Consider the following 7,484-nt stretch of genomic DNA (forward strand, 5'->3'; position numbering starts at 1 on the left):
TGCAGTCGCGCATCCGCCTGGCCTCCTTTTAAATGAACCCGAAGCGAAGCAGCTCCGGGCAGCTCCCCTTTGCACCTTGCTCCTGCCACTGGTGAGCTGAGTTTGCTAGTCCTCCCGCGCCTCTCCACTGAGCGTACGCCTGAATGAGAGGGATTTCACATGACAAGATACCATATCCTTATTCGCTTTCAACCCAAACACTCCCATTTATCAGTCGGAGTTTCACACGGCTGTTTCGACAGGCTTTTTTTTTTTTTTCTCCTCCGATAAATAAGACCAAGACCCAGCAAAGCATATGGACGTATAAATTACAAGCACCCGGCCGTGGCTAACGCACTAACGTTTCCCAGCGCCCAGCGGAGGCGGCTCGCCGGGCCGCACAGCTCCCGCTGCCCTCCGCTTGCCTCTTGCTGGCCTTTCTCGTTGCGTTTTCCTAAGTCAATTGAACCAACGATGGAAAATGCATTTCTGCCCCTTCAGCAGCATACGGCTGCTTTGGCTGCTATTGCCATAGAAGGAAAACATATAGAGATAAGCGTATACATTATATATATATACACAAGCATGCATAAATGTATAGTTTAGCCATTCCAAAAATAAATAAAGGCGTGCAGGGCAAGGCAAGCCCCTGAGCTTGCACTGCCAACGGAGCCAATATCTGCTAGTAAACAGAGGTGGTGACGGAGCCGGCTGCAGCACCAGCAGAGCGGGGCGCAGGGCCCAGGTCTGCCGCGCGGGAGGCAGAGCGCCCCGGGGTGGGACCGGGGCCCCGGGAACGGGTTCCTCGCGGGCGCCGCTGTCTGTCCGCCCCCCCCCCCCCCCCCGGGTCACAGCGGCAGGGACTCAGGGACGCGCCGCAGCAGCGAGGCGCTGGCGGAGGCGGCCGATGAAGTCTGCTTGGGACTGCGGCAGGACGCGGTCGACGACGGACGCGGGGATCCAGCCCTTGAAAAAACACAGCCCGAAGAAGGGGGTTTAAAGGGTGCCCGTTGGACTGCTTTGAAGCGGCTTGGAAAAAAAGAAAATAAAAAATAATAATAAAAAATAAAAATAAAATAAATAATAAAATAAATAGATAAATAAATAATAAAATAAAATAAATAAAGTAAAAAATTAAGAAGTAATAAATAAATAATAAAATTAAATAAAGTGAAAATTAAAAAATAATAAAAATAATAAAATAAAATAAAAAATTAAAAAAAAATAAAAATACACGTAAAGAAGTGGCTCAGAGGGGGACTTGCCTTCAGGTCCATGCAGAGGAGCCAGGTGAAGCGGGTCCGGCCGGGGTCCCCCGGCAGCGGCTGCAGGACCATGCAGCTCAGCCGCGACTCGGCCCTGGCGGCAGGGACGGGCGGCGGCGTTAGCGTTGGCGCCAGCCAAGCCGCGGGCGCCGCGGCGGTGCGTGCACGCGTGTGCGCGTTACCTGACGCAGCCCGGCGGCGGGGGCAGGCGCTCGCCGGCGGCGGCCGTGCCCACGAGGTACACGGCGGCGCCCGTGCGGCCGCGGTGGCGCAGGCTCACGAAGTCCCTGGGGCCCGCCGGGTGGCCGGGGCTGCGGGCGGTCACCTCGTGCGTCAGCAGCGTGTCCGGCCCGACGCGCCGCAGCACCTGCGCCCGAGGCCGCCAGCGCGGCGCCGGATCATTCCGGGCGCCAACGCGCGCCTTGTAAAACGATTTTTTTTGGGGGGGGGGTAGGAAGGGGGGGGCGCCGCCTCGCCCGCGCCCGCTGGGCCTACCTCCACCCGGCTGAGGGCCGGGTACCACCGCGGCATCCGCTCGACGTCCTCGAAGAGCTCGCGGTGCAGCCACGCCACCGGCGCGCCCAGGACCGCCTCGGCCCGGAACACCCGGCCCAGCCCCGGCAGCGCCGCGCTCCACACCGCGGCGCCCGCCACCTGCGGGGCGAGAGCGCGCCGCCCGCCTGACGCCCCCCCCAAGCGCCCGCCTCGCCGCCACCGCGGCGGGAAGCCGCCGTCACAGCGGAACCGCGCTGCGGGCGGCACGCAAGGCGCCGAGGGCGGCAGGTTTTGGGGGCTTTACCGGCGCGGTTTCTGCCCGCCAGCTGCCGTGCTGCTGCAAGATGCCCAGCGCTCGCTGCAGGGCCCTTTCTCCTTGGCTGACGTAGGACAGGTCCGCGCTGGAAAACCGGCCGGAGCAAAGGTCACCTTCAGGCTCTGGGCACGCGGCTGCAGGAGCAAGCGCGACGGCACGTAAATGCGAGAAATTCACCATATCCAAGCATTTTCGGTTCTGCCCGTTGAGGGGAGCCCGCCTGGCTCGGGAGCCGCTTGGTGGAGAAAACATTATCCCAAGGAGCGGCCTCAGGATTTGTTTACCATGTCTGTGCTGACTGCCTGGAAAACGTGTGTTTTTTTTTTTTTTAAATTGCATTTCAAATCAATTCTCAATAATACTGCGGCAGAAATTGCAGGTTGCTCGGCTATTATTAACCTTTCACGTGCAGCCGTCAGACCAAGCCGCACTTCAGAAAACACATGAATTTACCCGTTTGCAAATCTTTGTGTAAGCAGGTGGCACTTCAGACACAGCTGACACGCGACAAAACACGGATAAGCGACTGCAACCTTTGCTAAAAGCTTTGATTGCATTTCCAGCGAGTTAATTTAATTCACCTTAGCGAGACCTCAAGGCGTCCCTGCTAATGTTTTTTGCCAGGAGTAGAGGGAAGGGTTTTAAGCTGCCCGAGAGATGGAGAGCTGTCGAGCGTTAAAGCACAGTCCTCCGTCCCCTCTCACGTGGGGGTGGGAGGCAGCAGGTGGGAGCCCAGCTAAAAAAATGCGGCGGTGGGGACGAGCAGGCTGCTTACCAGCATCCTTCCCCATTAACCGCTGGATACAACGGGGGATTTTAGCCGGCGGCCGACGGGACCCTCTTAACACCAGCACGTCGTTCTGCATCGCCGCGACCGCCGCTATCTTCAGGCCTGGGGAGAGAGGCACGCGCTCCGGCAACGCGAACCGCCGCGCGGCGTGTTTAGCCCGGCCAGCGGTTATCCAAGGACGCTCGGCGAGCTCCCGCCCGCCGCGGCGCTCTGCATCGCGAGATGCAAGAGAAGACCCGTGCCGATTCCCCGTGAAACCCGTCCTACCGGCGAGCCCGTCGGCTGGCCCCAGTGGCGTTAAGGCACGCGTGCCGCCGGCGAGGGCGGACGCGCTTACCGGGCAGCCCGCGCAGGTGGTCGTGCGCGATGCCGCAGCACAGCTTGACGGTCGCCTGCAGCATGGCTCCGAGCGGGGCTGCCTCGCGGGGCCGGCGAGCGAGCTGCCCCCGCGCAGCCGATGGCGCCTTTATAGCCGCCGCCGCGAAGGACGGCACCTGATGATAGGCCCGTGCCGCCAGACGGCAGCTGGGAAGAAGGAGCACTCAAGGACAAGGCGAGCAAAAGGAGGGGCCGGAGGGAAAGGCCGCGCTCCCCCTCCCGACGAGAACTCGCCGCGCCGCGCGAGTTAGGGCTGGCTCCGCAAGTATTCCTTATTTTCCTCCCTCCCCTTTTCCTCTCTCCTGATAATCTCCTGCAGACCTCTGTTGCTCACAGTGGTGGTGAGACCACTGCGTCTTCTGGCGTGAAGTTATTTAGCCCTCCACCTCGTGTTTTCATGGGTCCCTATTATAAGCTTAAGCACAAAGCCTCAGGCCTGCAAAGCTACATCCCTACGGCTCTTGGCAATAGCTGCTTTTTCAAGTGCTATGGAAAGCTGGCTTGGTTTTTACCACGCCAAGGCTCTTCCTCCCACACCTACCTAATGGGTCAGATGCTTCTGTTGCACTTAGTGTCACTATAGCTAACTTTAACTTGCAGCCTCTGAGACTGCGACTGCCGAAATGGTTGAGTGAGCAGGCCAGGCGGGCTTTTTGGCTTTAAAAGGGACAGGAGGGAGCTTGCAATCTGTCGTGGTTATGGCCAGCGGGTTTCTTGCTGCCATGGGACCGGCCCCTCTTCTGCAGCTGCTGTTGGAGCATGGCATGCCCACGGCTGCTGGTTGCCTGCAGACCTTGTTCCCTCGCAGCTGTAACGGTGACAGTCTGATGGACCTATGTTGCATTGCATGGTGCTTTAATGTGCTAAGAGAAGTGGTGGAGTAGCAAGGATAGGTGCCTCTGTATGTCTTTCAGCTGTGGAATAACTGCGGCAGAGAGTAATTGAATAGGTAGGAAGCGCAATGGTAGGAAATAACTATTTTCTCCCAGAGAAAGTTGGTGGAGTTAAATACGTTTATCTGCTCTTTCTGTCTCGTGATGGCTGGTTCCTTTGAGTGGATGTGAGTTCCCAGAAGCAGCTTCTCACCTAACCGGTGACCCTTGCAGATGGCCCAGGGTGTACCAGCAGCTGAGAAAGTCAACACACTACGCCTATATGGGGGAGAGCATCCAAGCAGGAAGCCGGCCCTGACGTTGCCCTTGATACGCTTGTCCCATGTGGAAGCTGGGGACGCAGATGTCTCCCCAAATACCTTCTGCAAGCACTGCATCACATCGCTGCTCCTACCATGCTCAGAGAGGCGGGGAAGCAGGGGTGCTGAACAGTCCCATAGGAAAGATGGTGCTTCCTTGAGAGCTGCTCATCTGGCTAAATCACAACCGTTATCAGATACATTTGACCTGTTAAAACCAAGGCACTTTTCAAAGCCTTCAGTGGTGATTGCATCCTATGCTCACTGGATAGGTGTTGTTCCCAAGTAGCTCTCTCAGGTTACCGGATTAGCTAACATCAGACTTGGGAGCATCTTTCCTTATGACCTTCACAAGTCCCATGGCCCTTTATAAGCCTTTCTCCTCTGTTATGGCAGATGAACACGTATGTGGGTGTTCAACCATAGCCCAGAAGCTTGGGCTGTCTCCAAAGCTGCTTGGACTCTCTACTCCCCCACTCAGCTTCTTTCTCATGGGTTTAGCCCCTGCTGCCCCAGAGGGTTTTTAACGCAGTCCCAGGGCCTGGCCACCTCAGCTCACCCAATTCCCATGCTCCCTCCCTGCCTCTTCAGCTCTGGCCCTGAGCTTTCCCCTCTGGGCTCTTCTGTCGGGGATAACCTCCCTCCACCGTCACTGCGGCTTGCGCAGCTGTGCCCGGCTGCAGCTGAGCAACGTTTGCATGTGCTCGCAGATCGCTGGGGAGGTTATTAAGAGCTAACCCCCAGCTGGTGCTCCTCAGAAGAGCTGCTCTGCTCATGGCCTTCCTCTTCATCATCTCTGCCAGCATGCTGCTGCACTTCTGACCTGCTCCAGGGTGACTTCTTCCACTGTGGCTAACCCAGGTGAAAGCCCATGGACACGTCCCACCTGCGGGAAGGGCTCACAGGTATATGTGTGTCCTGTGCACAGCCCAAAGAACTTGCATGCTTTGCAGCTGTGTTTTTGGGGGTCTATTGTAACCTGTCTCCATCCGCACAGTAGATCTGCTGCTGCCAGATATCTGCATTCAGTGCTGGGTTTCACACTGCTCCTTCGGTGAGTTATGAGCCTCTCTTCTGAGTCCTGGATATTCCTTGGGGTCTGGTGAGTCTCTGAGGCTCAGCAATTAGAAAATCCTGTATTCCTGCTAGGCTGCTCTCCTTCTGCAAGCCTTCTGCCCAGGAGTGGATGATAAGAGAATGAAGCCCAGTGCTGTCAACACGTGCCTCTGCTACCTCCCTGAGAGGGCCTGTTCCCCCAGAGGCAGGTCTCTCCTCTCACACACATTCCCATCGCTTCTGTGCACGCTTGCCCCGTTAGTTTTGTCTCTGCACAAAGCTGCAGTAGACATGCAGATAATGTTTTATCGCCCCCCCCCCCCCCATGAATGTTACCCATACGCTCTCCTGAGAGCTGTACGAGATCTATGGGGATAGAATGACCTATAGGGAAAAAAAAAAATCAAAAATTGCCTTTGCAGCAAACCTGGAGGCCCAGAGTGTTGCATAGCCACCTGGAGAGCTCGGCTCAGACCCACCTGCCCTCTCCCCAGAGACGGCAGCTCCAGGCGAGCAGGGACAAGGCAGAAGAGCGGTCTTCCTCCCCATCCTGCTCTCCACCAGCCTATCTGGAGCACCGCTTTTTGCAGGTGTCTTGCAGACTGGGAAGCGCTGGACTGGGTTTGGCTTTTGTATGCACCCACTGGAGCACAGGGTAGCGGTTCAGTGCCTGCTCCCGTTCCTAAAGGAGGAAGGCGGCTGCTCCGGGCTCAGGCCGTGGCTGCACGGGACGGGTTTGGCTCTGCTGGTGGCTACCTGCCAGGCTGGTGTCCCTGACCTCCCGGCCAGCTTGGCTGCAGCCTGGTCCCTCGCCCCCGTGGGGGCTGGCCGTGGCAGCAGAGCAATTTGGGGGGGACACATCCCCCCACATCTGGCAGCAGCCGCTGGAGGTCACTGCTGATCCGCAGTGCAGAGCTGCTTTGGGAGAGCCGGCCGGCGAGGCTGCTCCGGCCCCCCGCAAAGCCCGCGGGTCGTTCCTGGCACCGCTAGAAAAGGGGGTCTGGTGCCCTCCACCCGCCCTGGCTGCCGCTCTCCTTCGATCCCGGGTGAAAGGACGCTTTGGGGATGCTGTCGGGTCCTATTGCACAGCTCGGCTGTGGGAGACTGGCTCAGGAAACATCCTGAGGATAGTCCGAGCTCCCGAGGAAACACTGATGTGAAATGCAAAGCGTGTAGCTGGCGCTTCGGGAAGCAAAGCCAGAATTTCGGCAGTGAATTCTTCCCGCCTCCTCCTTGGCTAATAGTCCATTAGGAATAACATGCATTTCAAGGAGGATGCACTTTTTTATTTCTCCTTTTACACCTCATTTGACTGTGTTATAATTAGTGATGTGTTCAAATGTTTGCGTCCCGCCACCCGTTTGCAGGCGGGAGCCCCGGTGAAGCTGCCACTCGGGTACGGGGAGAGGGCACGCTGCCCGGGTGCTTTATCGCCCGCTCTCCAGAGTTTCCTTTTCCCTGGCTCTCTTTTCCTTGTCTTGCCCTTTCTCTGGGTGTTTCCACGCCTTTACGGGAGGCTGGCAGCCCTGCCGTTACCCCCAGCCTCCTGGACTCGGGCCGCAGTGAATGGCTGGTGGACGCTTTCCAGGGCTGGACCTGGCAGGAGGAAAACCCTTGCTAGCGTGCCCAGGGGGGTTAATTGGAAGTGCCAAACTGCGTCTTCGCCTTTTGATTTAAAAACCAAAGCTACCATCACGCTGCTGTGGTCCCAGTAAGTCATTTTTCTGACTACTTCTTTCAAGTGGCCAGCATCCATGTCCTTTGCTGCTCTGTCTGAAAGAGGCAGTTGGTGCTGCAGCAGCGTTGCGCTCCAGCTCGGTGTGCGATGCAGGTGCCTTCTAGGAGGGCTTCATGCCACTGCCAGTGCCTTTGGCAATGGTTGGAGAAATGCCCATGTCCCTTCACTGTTTATTGCTGTTCGAATACCCAACCGTTGGTGTTTGGGCCCCGGTGACGATGTCAAACCAGCGCGGAGGACGCAGCAGTCAGCGGCTGCAGCCGCAGCGCCTCTGG

This window comes from Apteryx mantelli, chromosome 7, assembly GCF_036417845.1.
Source record: "Apteryx mantelli isolate bAptMan1 chromosome 7, bAptMan1.hap1, whole genome shotgun sequence".
Classification (NCBI taxonomy): Eukaryota; Metazoa; Chordata; class Aves; order Apterygiformes; family Apterygidae; genus Apteryx; species Apteryx mantelli.